This window comes from Protopterus annectens, chromosome 15.part0, assembly GCF_019279795.1.
Source record: "Protopterus annectens isolate FY-2018-M chromosome 15.part0, PAN1.0, whole genome shotgun sequence".
Taxonomy (NCBI): domain Eukaryota; kingdom Metazoa; phylum Chordata; order Ceratodontiformes; family Protopteridae; genus Protopterus; species Protopterus annectens.
This window is the reverse complement of record NC_056749.1, coordinates 536,660,364-536,678,334: the sequence shown is the minus strand read 5'-3', so window position 1 is coordinate 536,678,334 and position 17,971 is coordinate 536,660,364. Positions and strand designations below refer to the sequence as shown.

General features: G+C 40.3%; 1 protein-coding gene across 2 annotated transcripts in view; it reads right to left on the bottom strand.

The window, feature by feature from the left end:
- The window catches only part of LOC122789899 (mucosa-associated lymphoid tissue lymphoma translocation protein 1-like), a 696,960-nt gene that overhangs the window by 9,301 nt on the left and 669,688 nt on the right, over positions 1–17,971 (bottom strand). The window lies entirely within an intron of this gene.

Sequence of the window (17,971 nt, the reverse complement as noted above, 5' to 3'; positions counted from 1 at the left end):
GACTTGCTTAATGTTATTATAGAAAGAAGTGAAACAGTTAATGTTATAATGTGCATGTCTGATAGCTCAGTAATACTGAATGGTAATGTCAGTAACATCAGGATACACCAGCAGTGGGTAAACTTTATTCTGTACAAAATGGCAGCATACTAGAAATGACAACAGTTCAGTCATCATGACCACACTGGTATAGGTACTAGTTGCCAGTGCATTATGGGATACACACATTCTTAAAACAGCTCTGCTGTACAATAATCTTAAACTGGCAATGGTCGTAGTACATATTCACAGTAAATATAGACTCTTGCAACTCTACCTTAGTTATCACATCCCTCATGAAAAGAAAAACTTTTCTTTAGGATAACAAAGTCTGGATATGTACAGAACCAATATATCATATGTTCAACACTCTGGACTGATCCCATCAGTGTATATAGTTACTATTACAAATATTATTATAGATGGAACATAAACTTAAAGAGAAACATCACTGGTAAGATGTGGTTAACAAGAAAATTGTACAGTCTCTTAGCTGACCATATGATTATTGAAAACTACTGGACAATCAGTTCTGACATCAGTTTTGAGTCATTTGGCACAATAGTTTTAAATGGATTAGAAACAGTCAGACATGATTGTCTCAGATGGACAGCACATGGTCTGCCACTACACACTGTCAATTTCAAATGTTCTCACTTGTCTCAGATACTGGGTTGAGGTAGCACTTTTGAAGGACCAGGAACATTGTCAAACAATGTGGACCTGATTATTCTCTGCTCAGACACATTTAGTTTGTTTTCCATAACACTACCTTGAGGTTGAGACTCGTCAGGAATGGGCCAGCTGTGCCTTAGTTACCACCTACCTAGGGTACTATATTCTGTTTGGGCCATGCAATATTTTGCAGAATTAGCTTCCTGCACTGCAACATCTGCTGTGACCCACTTTTTCTCCCCATCTAAATTTAGTTACCCTTGTTGGCTTGTTTGATGGACAGGTAATGGTTGTGTGGAATGGCATCTGTCATAAGCCATTTGTGTAAAGCTTTACTCACTGATCATTATATTTAGCGGAGTTGTATAAAACAGTTGTATGCTCTAGCTTAGGCTCTTAATATTAACGTTAGCTTTTATTTGTTTTCCAAGCATTAGCTATGAAGGGCTTACTCATGTAGCACTGTGCAGTAGTTAGATACAACACGAGAGTTCTGGGAGGAGCAGATTAGCTTAATATCATTTTAGCCGTTTGAATGGCTTGCTGTTTCATCATTTGCTTGGGGATGGTGAGGACTCACATGGTATGAATAAGCCCATAATCATTACTAAACTGTTGGAACTTTGACATAAACTGTATACCATTGTCTGTAACTACATCTATAGGCATTCCATATCTTGTGAACATGGTCTTGAACCTGGCTATTATTTAAAGCATTTCGTAGCTGATACATATATTATGAATATGCCGCAAAACTAATAGTCCACAACTATAATACATTTTTGCCTTCAAACTCTTATAAATCAGCATCTGTCTTTTGCAATGGACTTGTGGTAAATGTGCCTGTATTAATGGCTGTCTTCTTTGAGACGATTTATGAACAATACAGAAGTGAAACTTTTTCCCGTGGTAGTGGTGCTGCAGTAGCGTTGTCGCCTCACAGCAAGACATGTCCCGTTCGATTCTCAGCTAGAGCGTCTCCTGTGTGGAGGCATGCGTGAATGGGCGTACCTTCGTTGAAGGTTGTGCTTCAGGGCTGGTAACTCGGCACGTAAAAATCCACTACCAAACATTAGTGGACTGAAGTTCTGCTGTGGTGACCCCTAACCGGGATAAGCCGAAAGACACAACAACAACAGAAGTGAACCTTTATTATCAGCTTTGCAATGGCTTTGTTGATGTTGGGCCAGCATACTGACATGTTGGCTGTTTCTTGACATTTTGTGAAACCTCAATTACCTACATATATTTGTTGTAGAATTTCAGTACATTGTGTTGGGAAGTTCTTCTATTCTGTCTAGTTACAGAAAAAAAAAAACATAATGCTTTGATAGATGCAGTTTGTGTAGTTCTTCTATATAAGGTGTTTTGTTTGTGTCCAGTGATTTGGCCATCCATCTTGAACATATTGGATAACAGTTTGTAATTTGTGGTCATTTTTGGTTGCTTGCTTTAGCGTTTCTAGTTTCTTGGTAGACATTGGTCTGAGTGTTATGCTCTGCTCCTTTGGTATCTGACAATAGTTGGCTACCTATAAGATGTCTAGATAATACAGCTGCCATGTTTTCCAGATGCATGTATTGCTCTGAAACTGATCCTTCTCAGTATCAACTAACAGTCTTTATCATCCTAGGAATTAATCAGAGGAATCAATGGTTTGCAGTGAGTCTATAATTCAACAGTGCTGTAATAGATACCTGGAAATTCTCTCAAATGCCCACACACTTGTAAGGCATTCTTTTATAATTGGCAAATATTATTGTTCACCATAAGTTAGGATTCCAGCACAATAGGCAACTGTCTGTACCACTTGTTCTTCATTTGGACTAATGCTGCAACTATGCTGCAGCTACTAGCATCAGCAATCACTACTATCGGTTTTTATGACCTCAAAGTGTGTTGCCAACAGGGCTGTTGTTACCATTTGATTCACACTATGGAATGCTTGGGCTTGAGCACTTCTCTATGACTACGGTGCATGTTTTTAACAGGTCATTAATGGACGTGACACAGTTAAGAGATCTGGTACAAACCTGACTAAGTGCTTAGAGCTCACCTTAACTCAGTCAGTCAAGATGGATTCTGTAACCCAGCTATTGTGCTATTCTTGCTTGCATCTGCTTTCCTTTCATTAGCATTTACTCTGCGACCAAAGTAACAAAGATCAGTCTTTCCAAAAGTGAATCTTTCTTTGTTTAACTTTAACCCAGAATTTTAAGAGTGTAGGTTGCTAATCTTGAATCATTTGCCTCTTTAGCTGGACCAGATTCCAACATGTCATCATCACCATCATTAAGCCCACTGAGAAAGTCAGTCATTTTACCCTGAAAGATTTCAAATGCTGAGGTTAAGTTATACATCAGCCTCTGGAAAAAGAACCTTCCCAATGGAGTAATAAAGGTTTTCAATTTTTAGCTGTCTTTTCTCTAGTGGTATTTGCCAAATCCCACTGTAAGTTTCTAGCATGGAAAGCACTTTAGCATTAACTGATATGGGTGCGGTGTCTTCTAGTGTAGGTAGAAAGAATATTTTTCCACAACGTTATCATTGAGTTTTTTTTTAAATCAACACATATTCATACACTGCTATTTTTCTTTATTACTGGCAGTGGCAGCTGGTGACTTCAAATCAAAGGGGGGCTGCAGGAGACAGCTAAATGGGTGGGGTCAATGGGAATGGGTGTGGCCAACTAGAAAGGGGAGGATCTATGCTCAAAACCACAAAAACTGTAACTTTAAATACGCTGCCCTGGGTGCCAAACCATCATTATGAGAGTCCAATCAAGACAAAATGAAGTGTAGAAGAAAAAACATATTTCAATCCATTGGATGCATGGCAGCTTACTTAATATCTAGATGGAAACAAAAAGGTTGTGAGGCATGAAAAAATAAATTATTTTTTAAATACATTACTGGAATGCCAGTCAAAATCAAGTATATAAAAAAAAAACAAGCAGTACTCAACTCAAACAACTTCTCCTTGTACTCCAGTTCTAATTATAATTTATATTCAGCTTTATTAAAGTACCAAGTAACATGCTGAAAGTAGCAATCTCTGTGATACCCCCACATGTAAAAATGTTTCTTATCCAAAAAAGACCTGCTGCCTGACAACAACTACCCACTTGTTTCATGGGGAAAACATGATCAAAGTAAAAAATGAAAAGCAAGCAGGAAACAAGCTCAACATACATTCCTTAAAGGATCGCTGCAGAGGATATGGACCACACATGATAGATTGGCATTCTGTTTAGTTTGCAGGTAAAGCCTGTAATGAGCTCTTAAAATAATGTAATCCTGTCCTTTATTACAAATACTGTCTTATGCATTTCAATACCCAAGGCTTATATGTTATCTAGTTATATAAGTATTCTCTGCATGGCAACAACAGAAAGTCTTTCAATGTTGGCAATTCTTTAACAGTATGCTTATTAAAACTTACTTGCATCTTACAATCTCAGACAAGCTTACCAGACGGTCATTAAAGCACTGCTACTTAAACACAGAGCAACATGCACTTTCTGAATAATAATAAGCATAAATCAACATTATAAAAATATGACAGAAACCAGAACATTCTGCAAAATCAAGAACAGATGAAAAGCCATTGTAGTACTTGTGTCTACCTCGGATGGGGGATAGTCTGCACATTTACACTGCATAACTGCTCCTTGCCTTGCTTGGACACATCCAGAGTCACTACATGGAGGAGTGGGGTGCAACAAGTATGTCACAATTTGAAATGTCTCTGGCTGACTGCGATGGCCCTGATACACTTGTCATACCTCTCAACCTCAGAGCAGGAAATCTGGATAAAGCCATACACAGAAGTGGGACAAAGGCCCAAAAATAAGGACAATTTTTAAATATTGCTCTTATAAACTTAGAAAGATAATAGAATAGTAAATCTTGCATTAGTATGAATTTTCTGAAGGGTATGAAATCTGAAACTGAAATGTCTGCCATTATTTTCTAACTTCAGTCTTTAATGATTTGCCACTAATTTGCCAAAAAAAAAAAAACAGAATTTTATGAAAAATGGATCAAAAATGTGATTCAAAAATATAAAATAGCCACACAATACAGCTCGGAACCTGTCAAAGAAGGGCCACTTTTTAATATTGGTACTGCTAACTTGAGCAGCTGACAAAATAAAAGAATCTACATGCATTTCTGAAATAAAAGTAATCTATAACTGATTATTACAGTTATTTATTAATTGTAAACCCTCCATGTTTTCTTCCAAAATTGCCATTTTGCGGAAGGATTATTAGGAGAAGAGCAACATTCTGAGCCAAAATCGGGGACAGTTGAGAGGTTTGGATATGCCTAATTCTATAAAGCAATTTATTTGCATGTACCTCTCAACCTGTTAATGCAGGAAATCTGGACAAGGCCAAATATATGGGGGAACATATAAAAAGTACTAAAAATTACTCTTGTATAAACTGAGACAGTTGATCGAATAAAAGGTCTTGCTTTAGCATGCATTTTTCTGAAGGTTATGAAGTCTGAAACTCAGTGTCTGTCATTATTTAGTGACTTCATTCCTAAATTATTTGACAGAAAACCACAAATTTTATGAGGAACAAACCACAAATAAGAAGCAAAAATCTATTCATTCTGCAAAAATCTGGACATTTGAGAAGTATAGTTCAGCCGGGGCTGTCTGAGTTTGCTGCCCTTCCACCCCTCACAAAATCATGGTCGAATGGAGCTTCCCCCCTACAGCCATTCCAATGAACCATTACTTGGCTATTTCACCCCATTTACCATAAACACTAATGTGCATACTGCTTTACTTCTGCGATGATTTGGACTTCATTTGAAAGTTTTATTTTTCATTTTACAGCTCAAACACTAATAGATATATCTGCTAAACAAAGCAATGCAGTCTCACAATGAGAACAGACTTAGCATTATTAGCATTAAAACTTCTCTGCCCTTGAAAACTCACATTCACTGAAACAGCATTGAAACCCACATTCAAAGAAAATACATTTTGCCAGTGGCAGATTAACTTTGGGTTTGGGCTGTTTTCAAATCACAGGCCCCTTGCATACGAAACATACACATGCTCTTTCATACACCTTCCTGATTGTATTAAATTATATTCCTTGTACAATACAGTACAGTTTTAGAGTGTGTTTTAAATTTATTGCTTTGAAATTTTTCCAGTAAACAATGAAACAAAATGCATGCACCAGTAATGACAAAACTGCCCAATTAAGAACATTTCCATCATAAAAGTCTACTCAGACTTCTACAGTCCACCAGTATCAGTACATATGCACAATCTCTGAAGAAGTAAAAGTCATCTAAATAATTCCACATTAAAGAGATCTGTAACTAATGAAGAGGTTGCTGCTAGCAAACAACTTTGTATTTCATTGTTTCATCTAGAAATAAAGTGCCTGTTACCCTTGAGGAATAAATTGCATATCTTACACTAAAAAAATGATACACTAGCAATATTGCAATAGGGAATGGATGGCAAACTGATAACAGGTTCATAGTTGCTAGGTATCTTCACCAAAAAGGAGTGCAGCATCCACCCCTTTTGAAACACAGTACAGTATCAGCAATGCATCTATCTACTGTAGGAGTAGAACCCACAGCCTTCTGCATCAAAAGCAAGTATACTACCTGTTGTGCTATTAACAATGCAAGCATAAGCAGCACTGAACTTTTGCTCCCCTGCAGCTCTCAGCTCCTTGTAAACTCTACTCACTCAGCTATATCTCTGAACTTTGCAGCACAAAGAAATCTGGAAAAAGCTAAAGTTTATTGTGTGTGTGTGGGGGGGGGGGAGGCAAAAGCCCAAAAACCAGGGACACATTTTAAACATTGCTTGTATAATGTTGGAAAGTTGCTAGAATAAAATGCTGTGTTACCACCATACATTTCACTGCCAAGCCTTAAACCCAGGACCCTGTGCAAAACAGTCAGAGCAACATACCACTATGCCAAATCAGCTGTTTTGTGAAAGAGGAAGACGGAAACTTAAATGGCTGCCATTTAGTGAATTCAGTTCTCACCATAGCACAGCTGTCAACTTCTTAGCACAAAACATACAGCCCCCAAACAGTCAGTGAATTCAGTTCTCACCATAGCTCTCAACCGTATCACAAAAAACCTGGATGAAGCCAAGGGTTGGGAGGGTGGCCTAATGGTTAAGGTGTTGGCCTTACCAACACAAGGAGCAGGGTTTGAGTCTCACAAGGGATAATTGGCTAGGCTTAAAATGGCTTGCAAGGGCAGTTAGCTTAGAACTAATCTATGAACCTATAATGAGGGAATACAGTCCCAAAAATAGGGACAACTTTCAAATATCCATCTTATACACTTAGAAAATTGCTAGAATAAAAGCTTTTGTGTTACCATGCACTTTCTGAAGAATATGGAGTCTGATATTCAAATGCGTGTCATTTTTAACATTTGTTAACCGGAAAAGTCTGACTTGGAACAAAAGCTCATTTTTAGCAGAGGCCAAGGGAGAAACACTCCAGACAGGCACATGTTTTGTAAGATGGGAGGACACTAAAGGAAACAAACACAGGGAGGGCATACAGACTCTACACAGAAGGTAAGGCACCTCAACCAAGAATCAAACCAGAGAACCTGTAGCTGTCAAGCAACAATGCTACCACTGCACCAATGCACTACTGGCTTTGCAAGGACACAAAAATACAGAAACCACATATTTTATGAGGGATAGAACAACTATGAGGGAAAATTCTGCAACATGTTTACAAATGGTGGTGGGTAGGGAATTCAGGCTCTTGCCACCTGGGCCCAAGGTACAGGGTTCAAGCCTTATTCTCTATCCACCACCATGTAGCACCTGGGGCATTTCACACACGCACACACACTGTCCTCCATAATAATGGCAATCCTGCTGTTAAGGCTTCTACTGGCCGATCCACTCTGCAGCCCAGCTAAGTTTTGTAATGGGCACACACACACCCTACCTGTCCTCCATAATGGTGGTGATCCTGCTGTTAAGGTTTCTACTGGCTGATCCACTCTGCAGCTAAGTTCTGTAATGGCGGAGGCCAGCTAAATCTTCCTGTCTGTAATGGCCTGTGAGAGCACCAGCTAAATCCTCCTATCTGTAATGGCCCATGAGATGGCTGACGCATCCTGTCCCAGAAGATATGAGGAGGCCGGAGCCTCCTGCCTGTGAGCGATGCAGTCCAGTGACCTTCTGGTCTATGCGGTTGTCACTGCACAGACCTCTGGGCTGGAAGGGTGGAGTTTCCTGCCTTCCCTGTCCGAACTGCCTAAGAAAGCAGTCTGGAGCTCAGGAATGAGCACACATGTATGCATGGAGTTATGGTCTGCCTAAGACAGCAGTCAAGAATCATGCGCGGAGTCCGTGAAATTGTTTTATTTTTTTAATTTTATTTTTTAATTTCTTTTATTCATTTTTACAGGTGGGGGGGGGGTTGCAGTCCTGCAGTCCTATAGCATGAGCCACCCCTGATTACTGGGCTCACTGGAGCATATCACTCAGATGACTCAGTTACACTTTATATTATGCCACGAGCTTGCATTTTAGATTTCTTCCTCTACTTCAAATGGCCTAGGAAGTGATACCCTCCTAGATGTGGTTTAGACAACTGGAATAACATTCTAGTTTAACAAAAATCTTCACTGGCCTATAATCAAGCAGACTAACTTTACCAAGCACATCTATACTGACTTCATTTATTAAGGTAGTTAAACCCATCTTGTATACCACAGCTCAGCTAAGCAGATTATTTATGTGCAAACCATCCAACACATAAACCTAGAACTCAGATTTTGTACACTTGCACTCAAACATGGCTAGAAATATACCATTGCAGTTGAGTGTGCTTGCAGGACTACAAACCGCATTTGTGCTTCATGCAGCTGTGGACACTGATAAATGTCTATAGGCAGCATGCTATACCATAGTAACATCTGCCCCTGTATCAGTCATTCTTGAAACTCAAATGAATTCCTTGAAAGGAGTTTTACTTGACAGTCTGTTGAGCATAGTATATACTGAACCTGAGAAAATGCATTCAGAACATTTTTTTTCAGTTTTATTCTCAGAAGCAACTTCTTTAATTTGTCTAGTGATTGACAAACAAATATCCCAGCTTTTTACATCTGTTGCACCTTCTCCCTTGTGTTGCACACAGCCTTGCATCAGTTTGATAATGGTTACATCTCCTGCATTAGCCAAGCTTACACTCACTCTGCTTCTCATGCATTTGTTTAGTATGACCATTACTGTTTCTTTTTAGACGTGCCATTTGTCAGTATTTTACCTTGCACATATTACTGGATATATTTCAATAAGCATTATTTTTAAACTAATTCTGCCTCTCTGGTGATATGTATGACCTTCACTTCAAATTGTAACCTTTCAGACACTTCTGCATTAGCTGCCCGTACCTCCCAACTGTCCAGATTTTTGCCTCATATTTTTGGTATGCTCCTCATAAAATTTGTGGTTCTCTGGCAAATCACTGAGGATTGAAGACAGTAAATAATCAATAATGACAGGCATTTGAGTTTCAGACTTTGTATCCTTCAGAAAATATATAATAATGCATACAAAATCTGTTATTCTAACAACTTTCTAAGTTTATAGGGGCAATATTTGTAATCTGTCCCTATTTTTGGGGCTCTGTCCCTCCATTATTTCTAGCTTTGTCCAGATTTATTGTCCTGGGGGATTGAGAGATATGTCTACCCCAATCACAACTGAGAGGTATGTAGCCACCCCAGTCACAGTGCTGTCCTTGATTTGTTCATTTTTTGTACCATTAAACTCGTGATTTTCAGCCATTTCATACAAGCACTTTACAGAAGCTTGAACACATTCACCTTTGGTTTACATCTGCGGAAGCATGCCTTTTTATACATTATATTTCTTTTTGACACCAAATGTTCATAGAATTTACTATGTATCATTCTAGTCCTCTGACACATTGGAACACAGATATGATGTAATAGCTTTTATTAGGCCAACATAAAAAAGACTTTAGGCTTTTCCCGGTTAGTGGTCTCCACAGCAGAACTCCGGTCCGCTCATGATTGGCAGTAGATTTTTATGGTGCTGAGTTACCAGCCCTATGCCCAACCTTCAAAGAAGGCACACCCATTCATGCTCGTACCTACCTGCATGTCTTTAATGTCACTCGACCATGGGGATGACATGCAGACTCCACACAGATGGTGCTCCAGCCGCGAATCGAACAGGTGAACCTCTTGCTGTGAGGAGACAACACTAACCGCTGCACCACCGCGGCTACATTACTTGAGCTTTTGGGCTAGCCAGAGCCCTTTGTTGAGAGTTCTGAAGTTAGTAATGTTCTATCATTTCTTTCCAACTGGCTAAAAAAGACTTCAAAATGCCAGTGTGGAGAGAAAAAAACATGCAACTCTGATGTTTAGTACGACAATACATCTGGGGTACAGATACACAGTGTATGTGAGTGACTGTGTCAGCATGTGAGCCTAAAACCTTGGAAAACTTGGTCATGCCCTGCCACAAAATGCAAAATGTTGCATGTTGTATTACTGTTGTGTTCATTTAGCAGAGGAGACAACAACTCAAGAGACTGCTCAGATATTTAATGAGAAGATAAATTACAATACAAGAGATATGAATGGAGATTAGTAAAATTCAGGGAAAGCAAACAGTTATATGTGCAATTTACATGTCTATACAAACAAAATGTGTGATATAATAGATGTTTTGGCTAACAGAAAATATGACTTTATGATAATGTCCAATTCAGGTAAAGTGATATGTTATGAAAAGGGCAATGACTGCCAAGGGAAATTATTAAATAGATTGTATGGCTATTGTGTTCCATTAGTACTCCATACAGGCTGTGGTTAGCTTATGGAAAGAAAGATAACATTTTTTTTCTTCTCTTTCTCTCTCTTTCAGGTTCTGACAGCTATGCCATGACAATAGTCCTTTGACCATTAAGGTCTTGTTGATCGTTAAGCTTATGTTTACTAGTGTTTTCATTACAATGTTACCTTATGTGAAAATAAATACTCTTGTCATAAGTAAAGCACCAACCCCAACAATCTTATAGTTAACCATTAACTTTCTGAAATAGTTTGGATGCAGGGTAAATTCATCATAAAATCCTGTATTACCAGAAAAAATAATATATGTTATTCTTCCATAGACCTTATTTGCTGTCCACTATTAGTTGTTCAGAGGAAAAAATTCTTAAATGCTTTAGTGTCTCATAAAACCAATATCCAGGTTGAAACCACTGACTGTTAGTCTAAGCAACTAAATTAACTTAATCTCCATTGTTGTTTTATCCAAAAGTGAATAGAAATGTCCTTGAAGAACCACATTATCATATCTAATACAAAATTATCAGAGTGAGAAAAATATGATGCCACTGGTTTGTCAGTCATTTTGCATGTAACTGTGTCTATGGATATTCATCCTAGTTTCAAGTGACTGGCCTGTCTTTCTTATATAAACTGTACAGAGATATTATAAACACTAAAACAAGAAGTAGAAGAACTAAGACTAAATAAACTAGGAAAACTTCTAAGACCCTTTGAGAAAAGAAACTGGACCTGCAATATTTAAGCACTTTTGTTCTTCATTAGAAAAAGTTCTATTAAATAAAGTTCTAGTACATAAAGAATGAACGCGCTTAAGTATTGCAGGTCCAGTTTCCTTTCTCAAAGGGTCTAAGATGTTTTCTTAGTTTATACAGAGATATTGACTGCATGTTATTAGATAAACCAATTTTTACAGGTGCATATAAATGAACCTTGAATTTGAAACTTCTGTTCTGTGAAGCTATGTTGGAAGCAATTAAATCATCTGATATGTTTTGCACCTTGGATGGCTACAGGGTTTTGCACTGGTTTGGACCATGATCTACTCTGGTTCTTGTGTACTTCTCAAAAGAAGAGTCTATAGATTTAGTGACTCTTTAAATGCCAGCATCGGTTGTGCCTGAAAAATGTTTCTCAACTGTCATCCTCTCTGAACATTTGAAAGCCTCCTTAAAATTCTATAGAGCTTTTTAAATTCTGTCATAAGGGTCACTCTCTTTATACTGGTGGAGCTGTTCCCATGGAAGTTGTGTTGCTCTGTCTGCTGTTTTGTCAAATTCCCTGGCACAGTGACCTTGAACAAGCATGGCCTCTTTCAGCAGTGACAACTATGTGTCTCTCTCTGCCTCACTAGAACAAATGTAATGATGTCAAAGCGCTTGACTGTAAGTAAGTTGACTTTTTTGTGGCGGAGATGATTACTACTTGTGTGCAGATACATCTGTCAGCTGTATTCTTATAGACACATCTCCATAATGTCCCATTGTGTATAGTAACCTTAGTGACAAGGAGGAGAATTTAACAGATGGGAAGATTATGTTAAGTCCCGGTATGGTTATTCATCACTCTATTAAGAACATCCCACACAAGGATGACATTGCTGCATCCACTTATAAGTGAAAATAGATTATCACAACATCATTCCAGATATAATAATTCAAGAAAGAGAGAGTGATAGCACAGTTACTTGTTGAACACAGAACTATATTGTTAGTTGAATCTAGAGGCTGATAAACTGCCTGGTATTAATGATTCAGTCTCTATTAATTGTGTATTGAAAAGTATGCAAAGTAGAGTGTTGTCACTGACATAATTGTCATTGGATTTTAGATGTCATTTATTGTTTTGGTAGGACTGTGTAAAGACATTGGTCTAGCTATTGTTTTTGTTTTGATAAAATCGGTTTATTAATGGATGAAAGCATTAATTTTTATAATACATTTTTTGCATATACAAGACTAAATAAATGTTCTTATCCTTTTGTTCACCTGGTCTCGGGTTATGATTGAATGTTTCCTGCCAGTGTGAGAGTGGCCAGTGGGTGGGTGTCTGTGTGGGAGTGTGGTTCATGCATGGTCTGCTAAGAAATTTATTAATGTGGTGAGGAATGACAGTGCAGTATTCAATTCAGAGATATGTTAATAAGCCTATAATAAGGTCTTTCTTACTGTGGATAAACCTGTTTTTGAATCACATTCTCTCATTCTCACTTTTATTGACTGCTAAGCTTTAGAGGTGAGGATTGTAGTAAATCCTAGGATTTCTGCCCCCTTTTATGTTTTATGCAGCTGCTAATACTCTTAAATTCTGACATGTAACTTTTTACTTGAAATGCTAATTTCCCTTTTCTTTAAACAGCCTCGATGCTCGCAAGTTTGAATTCACTGGTACTTTTTCTAATTTTTGCTTTATTGCCCAGGTTAGCCCTACTAGGCCAATGGTTTCTTTTCAGGGGACACCAAAATGGTATTCATACTGAATAGGGGAAATTTGTCTTGGGCATTGGGAAAGTTCTACTTCTGTCAATGGGGGAGTACAAGAACTGGCACAATGATGCTTTGTCTACACGCACCCCAGGATTCATCAAGCTCTGCACAGTGTGCAGGAATAGTGCAAGAGCTGCTGCAGGCAATATGGCTGACGTGCAATCCAGGAACAAGCTCCCGGGATGTGCATGAGGGCTCCTGCACCATTTCTGCATGGACACAGCCCCTGTATGCTAATTACCTCATTTGCTGGTAAAGATCATGCAAATGAGGTGAATTAGCGATCCAGGAAGCAGGCAGGCATCTGTGCAGGAATAGTGTAGACTGCAGAAATGTATTTAGCCAGTAGCTGAATACATTTCTGCAAACTACAAAATGGAGGCATGCCAGCTCATAAAAAAGCATGTATTATAAGGGTTAGGCATGCTAATAGCCAAATATATGGCCATAGGCATAAAAAATAGTTTCAAAATGATAAAAAATAACTTTTTTTGGCCGATTTCGGCCGTTTAAGAGAAGGGCAGCGGTGCGCAAACAAGATCAGCCTGAAAAAAGCTGGAAATAAGCTTTTAAACCAAAATCATAATTTTGCCATAATAGTCAATGGCATGCATATCACAACAAGACCATGGAATAGTGGTTGCTAACGGGGAAGGCTGAGTGTCAGTTTTGTAACCATACATCAGCAGTCACTTCTATGCAAATGAGGGGAATGATACTAAATCACAGATTTCCCCTCAGTGCTAGCTTGCACCCAACCGTGTAGGTGCAATAACACCATGGTCTAAGCCTAAGAGCCAGATGACCTCATGAGGGGAGAGTGTCATGACTGCTGTAAGCTTACTGGAGCAAAGTGGCCCATGTTTGCCCTTAGCTAAGCATAGCTAAGGAAGGGGGTGTGTCTGAAGCTGCCTAGCAGTATTTACATTGCCTAAACGGGTGTGCACTGGGTTTTAAACAAAACAGGAAATAGCAGCTCCATTCACATCTGAGCACTGGGTTTGCGCGGCGTATCTTGGGGCTTAAATGGGAAGGCAATGGGAAGGGAAAACAGCAGTAGGAAGGTAATCAAGGAAAACTAGCATAGCTGGCAGGTGAAATGTATCAGAATCAGCCAATTACACAGGCAGCAGCCCAGCACATCACTATAAACTATGCAAACACCTTACACTCTCTTTTTTCCCACAAACTTTACACCACCGGTGTACACAGACGGGCAAATTTTACCTAACAAAACTAACAAAATGATAGGGGCTGCTGTCACTCTCATACATCAATATGTGGAAGAGGCTGAGGATGTGAATGCTGAAAACCAACCCATAGACAGGAGAAGGAAAACAGTGTACAGACCCAGGGTAACCTACCAGGGGCTACATGAGCTGGAGTTAGTGGAGCGCTATAGGGTGGACAGAGACTTCCTACAGCAAATTGTTGAGCTGTGCTGGCCATGCCTCACACACAGAACCAACAGAGGGGAATCCATCCCAATGGATACCATATGTAGGCTTAAGAATACTAGCCACAGGTACCTTCCAAAGGCCAACTGGGGATATCATTGGGATCTCACAGGCATTAGCATCCAGGGTACTCCACCAGTTCCTGGATGTCATGTCAACACATGCCAATGAGCACATATATTTCCACAACACCCGTGAGGAGTTGACCAGCAATATGCGTCTCTTCCACCAAATAGCACAATACCCTGAGGTAGTGGGTGCTATAGACTGCATGCATATACACATGAAAGCACCACCCGGTGAGTGGGGTAGGGTCTACATAAACCACAAGGGCTTCCCTTCCATCAACTGCAGGCCGTGTGTGATGCCCAGGGCATTATAATGAATGTGCGTTCTGGCAGCTCTGGAAGCTATCATGACTCCCACATATGACATATGATGCAGCTGTACCAGAGATTTGCCAGTGGGGACATCTCATATGGCCACCTGGTGGGGGATGCTGGTTACGCACTGGAGCCACGGCTGATGACACCCATCAGAAACGCACACACACCAGAAAAAGAACTGTATAACGAGACACACGCAGAAACCAGAATCATAATACAGTGTGTGTTTGGGATGCTCAAGTCACAGTTCCGGTGCCTGGACATATACGGTGGAGCCTTGCAGTACTCTCCAGCTACACATATTTTCATTGTATGTGCCATGTTACACAATATGATCCTGCAGAAACAGCTGCAGCAGGAACAGCATGGGGCAGGGCCACACAGCCCCCCACCATTGCTAAGGCCAACACAGGCACAGAGTGACTCAGAGGAGGAACAACCTGTGCCTGCCCCTGTAGGCAGAAGGAGGTGTGCCCATTATGCCCAGGCTTTAGCAAAGAGGCAATGCATAGCACATACACTGACACGATAGGAACCCAGCGAATGACACCTCTCACTGACTCGCACATACAGTAAAAGGGATGCCAAACATGACACTACCTGTGCTTTACCATGTATAGGGAGTGTACTATGTGCATCTGACATAGTCAGCCCTCCAGCACCATCCTCAGTACTGGCATAACCACAAGATAAGTCACTCTCCCTATCAACTGCTGAATGGAGTAGCATGTTCTGCTGCTTGTATCTATGGTATGGATGTAAGCATGCAAGGCTGAATGGGATGACAGCAGATAATAGACACCTATATGGGCAGCATGAAATCCATAACAAATACTAGTGTCAACAAAATAGGCAGTACTGGACAAGGTGACAAATCCCACTGCAGGATATGTAGTGGGCCAAATGTGTGCCATAGGACACACACATGTATGTCAGTGAGGCTCACATACCCAACAACAGTCTCAGCCAGCAGGACAGGTGTAGATGACCACAGAGAAAGGCTGTGCTAAGGCCTCCAAATTAATGGCAATGGAGAACAGCCTCCCTCCAGACCTAGACAGACAGACTATAACAGGTCAGGCAGTTGGATGCTAGTTCTGAAGGTAAGAAGTCTGAAACTGAAATGTAGGTCAATAAAACCTAAGATCTGTACTCCACTGATATGCCTCTAGTCTGAATGATAGGTTAGAATACAAAATGAAATGGAAGCCAACAGAGTACCTGAAATACCAGTACAGTCAAAGCAAATGTTTATGGTTGTCAGGTGTGCCCCCCCCCCCCACAAGCCTATGTAGAAATGTAGAAACATGTACGTGTGGGTTTAATAACAGTGGCGCACAGATTACCTGAGCTGGTCCAATTAGCAGGATAGATTATTGCATGTGTACAATATGCTGGGCTCTGTGTGTTAGGTTGTTGTGTGTTGTATATTGTGTGGAAGTGGTCAGCATGTAGGGTTGTGTCCTGGTGGCCTATGGCCAGTACTGTTGATGATAGGGCCATGTTCTGACAACTGCAGTGCCAACCACAATGCATCCCAGCAAGACCCAATCCAGCAGTCATCCATACTCATTGTTCAGATGTAATATCTGTCACCATCTGAAAGATGGACATGCCATGAATGTGGGCCCAGACATACACAAAGTGCACAGGTGGAAGTACCCTAGACAGAGTACATAAAATGTAACTGTTAATTGCACACACCTTTGGAACTGTACATACAGGTTAGCAGCACATTAGTTGTCTGTGTAGTATGGAATACTGATGCAGTCTGGCCAATCACTGGCAGACCACAAAAGGCACAGTTATGAAGCATGGAAAAACTGCTGATGTCCTAGCACAAACCAGCATTAAGGGAATGTCCCAGGTATATCTGTGAGTCAGCTGCAAGAAGCTTCCATATCACACATGCACTCAGCTCACCCCACAATCAGCCACAGGTTAATCACAGGTCATATCCCTGCTGTTGGGAATGAGTACAGTATGACCCCTACTTCTGCATGAGAATACCCACAGAATGCAGCATGCTGAAGAGGTGTCCCATGCAGGTGTGTCCCTAGCTGTAAGCAGCACCCTGCCAGCATCCACACCAATGGATTAATAAGGACAGGAACTATTGCCATTAACACCTTGCACACCTACCCTGTCACCTCAGGGGAATCCAGTGGCTTGCAGCATGGGACTGTAGGATTGACAGAATGCACTGGTCTGCTACAGATGGCCTGCATCACTACCAAATGCCCTACAGTCCTCGGTCAAAGGCTTGTGCTCACCCATACTGCCAATGTTGTTATCTCATAGGGTCCCAAATAACAACATGACACATTCCACAGAACACAAATGCAAGGCCATGTTGACAAATTGCAGTAGCATGCCCACCATATCCTGCTGGTTTGTGTGGATATGGCTGTTCTACATGATTTAAAATCTGGCATGACAGTGTTATGTGGTTGAGGAAACTCTCACCTGTAGGGCTATCTGCAGACTGGTCAGAGCTTGGAGTCTTACATGTGTTGCATTACTCACACATTTCCTATCTTTAGAAATGCAGTAGCATACTCTGATTATTGCAGTCAGTACATGGTGACATCCATGTGAATTACTGACTTCATATCCCTCAGAAGACATACGTTACAACCAACCCTGTTACATCAGTAAATGTATGAGTTTATCACAGCAACATGTCAATATTGGCCCTGTGTTTGTGCCTCCAACCCCAAGTCTGTCAACCTTTGTACATATGTCATGCAGTAGGAGGTGGATATCTTTAGTATATCATTATTTACTGACATCATACCTGATAACAAGCCAGTGAGATATTGGACTGCTAGACATGTTATGTATGGTAGGCCTTATATTTGAGGACAAAACCTGGACATTCTGTTGTAGTGTGTACAGTAATGGGTCTGTGTACTTATGGTGATTGTTGACAGAGTGTATATTGTGAATATGTAACTTGGCTTGTGTACAAACTGTGGTGGATGTCATTGTTCTTGGTCCTGTTCTATCTGATGTTGCATGCTACTCCAGTGTATGGTACCCTATCAGTGTACATGGTTGTAGGGCCA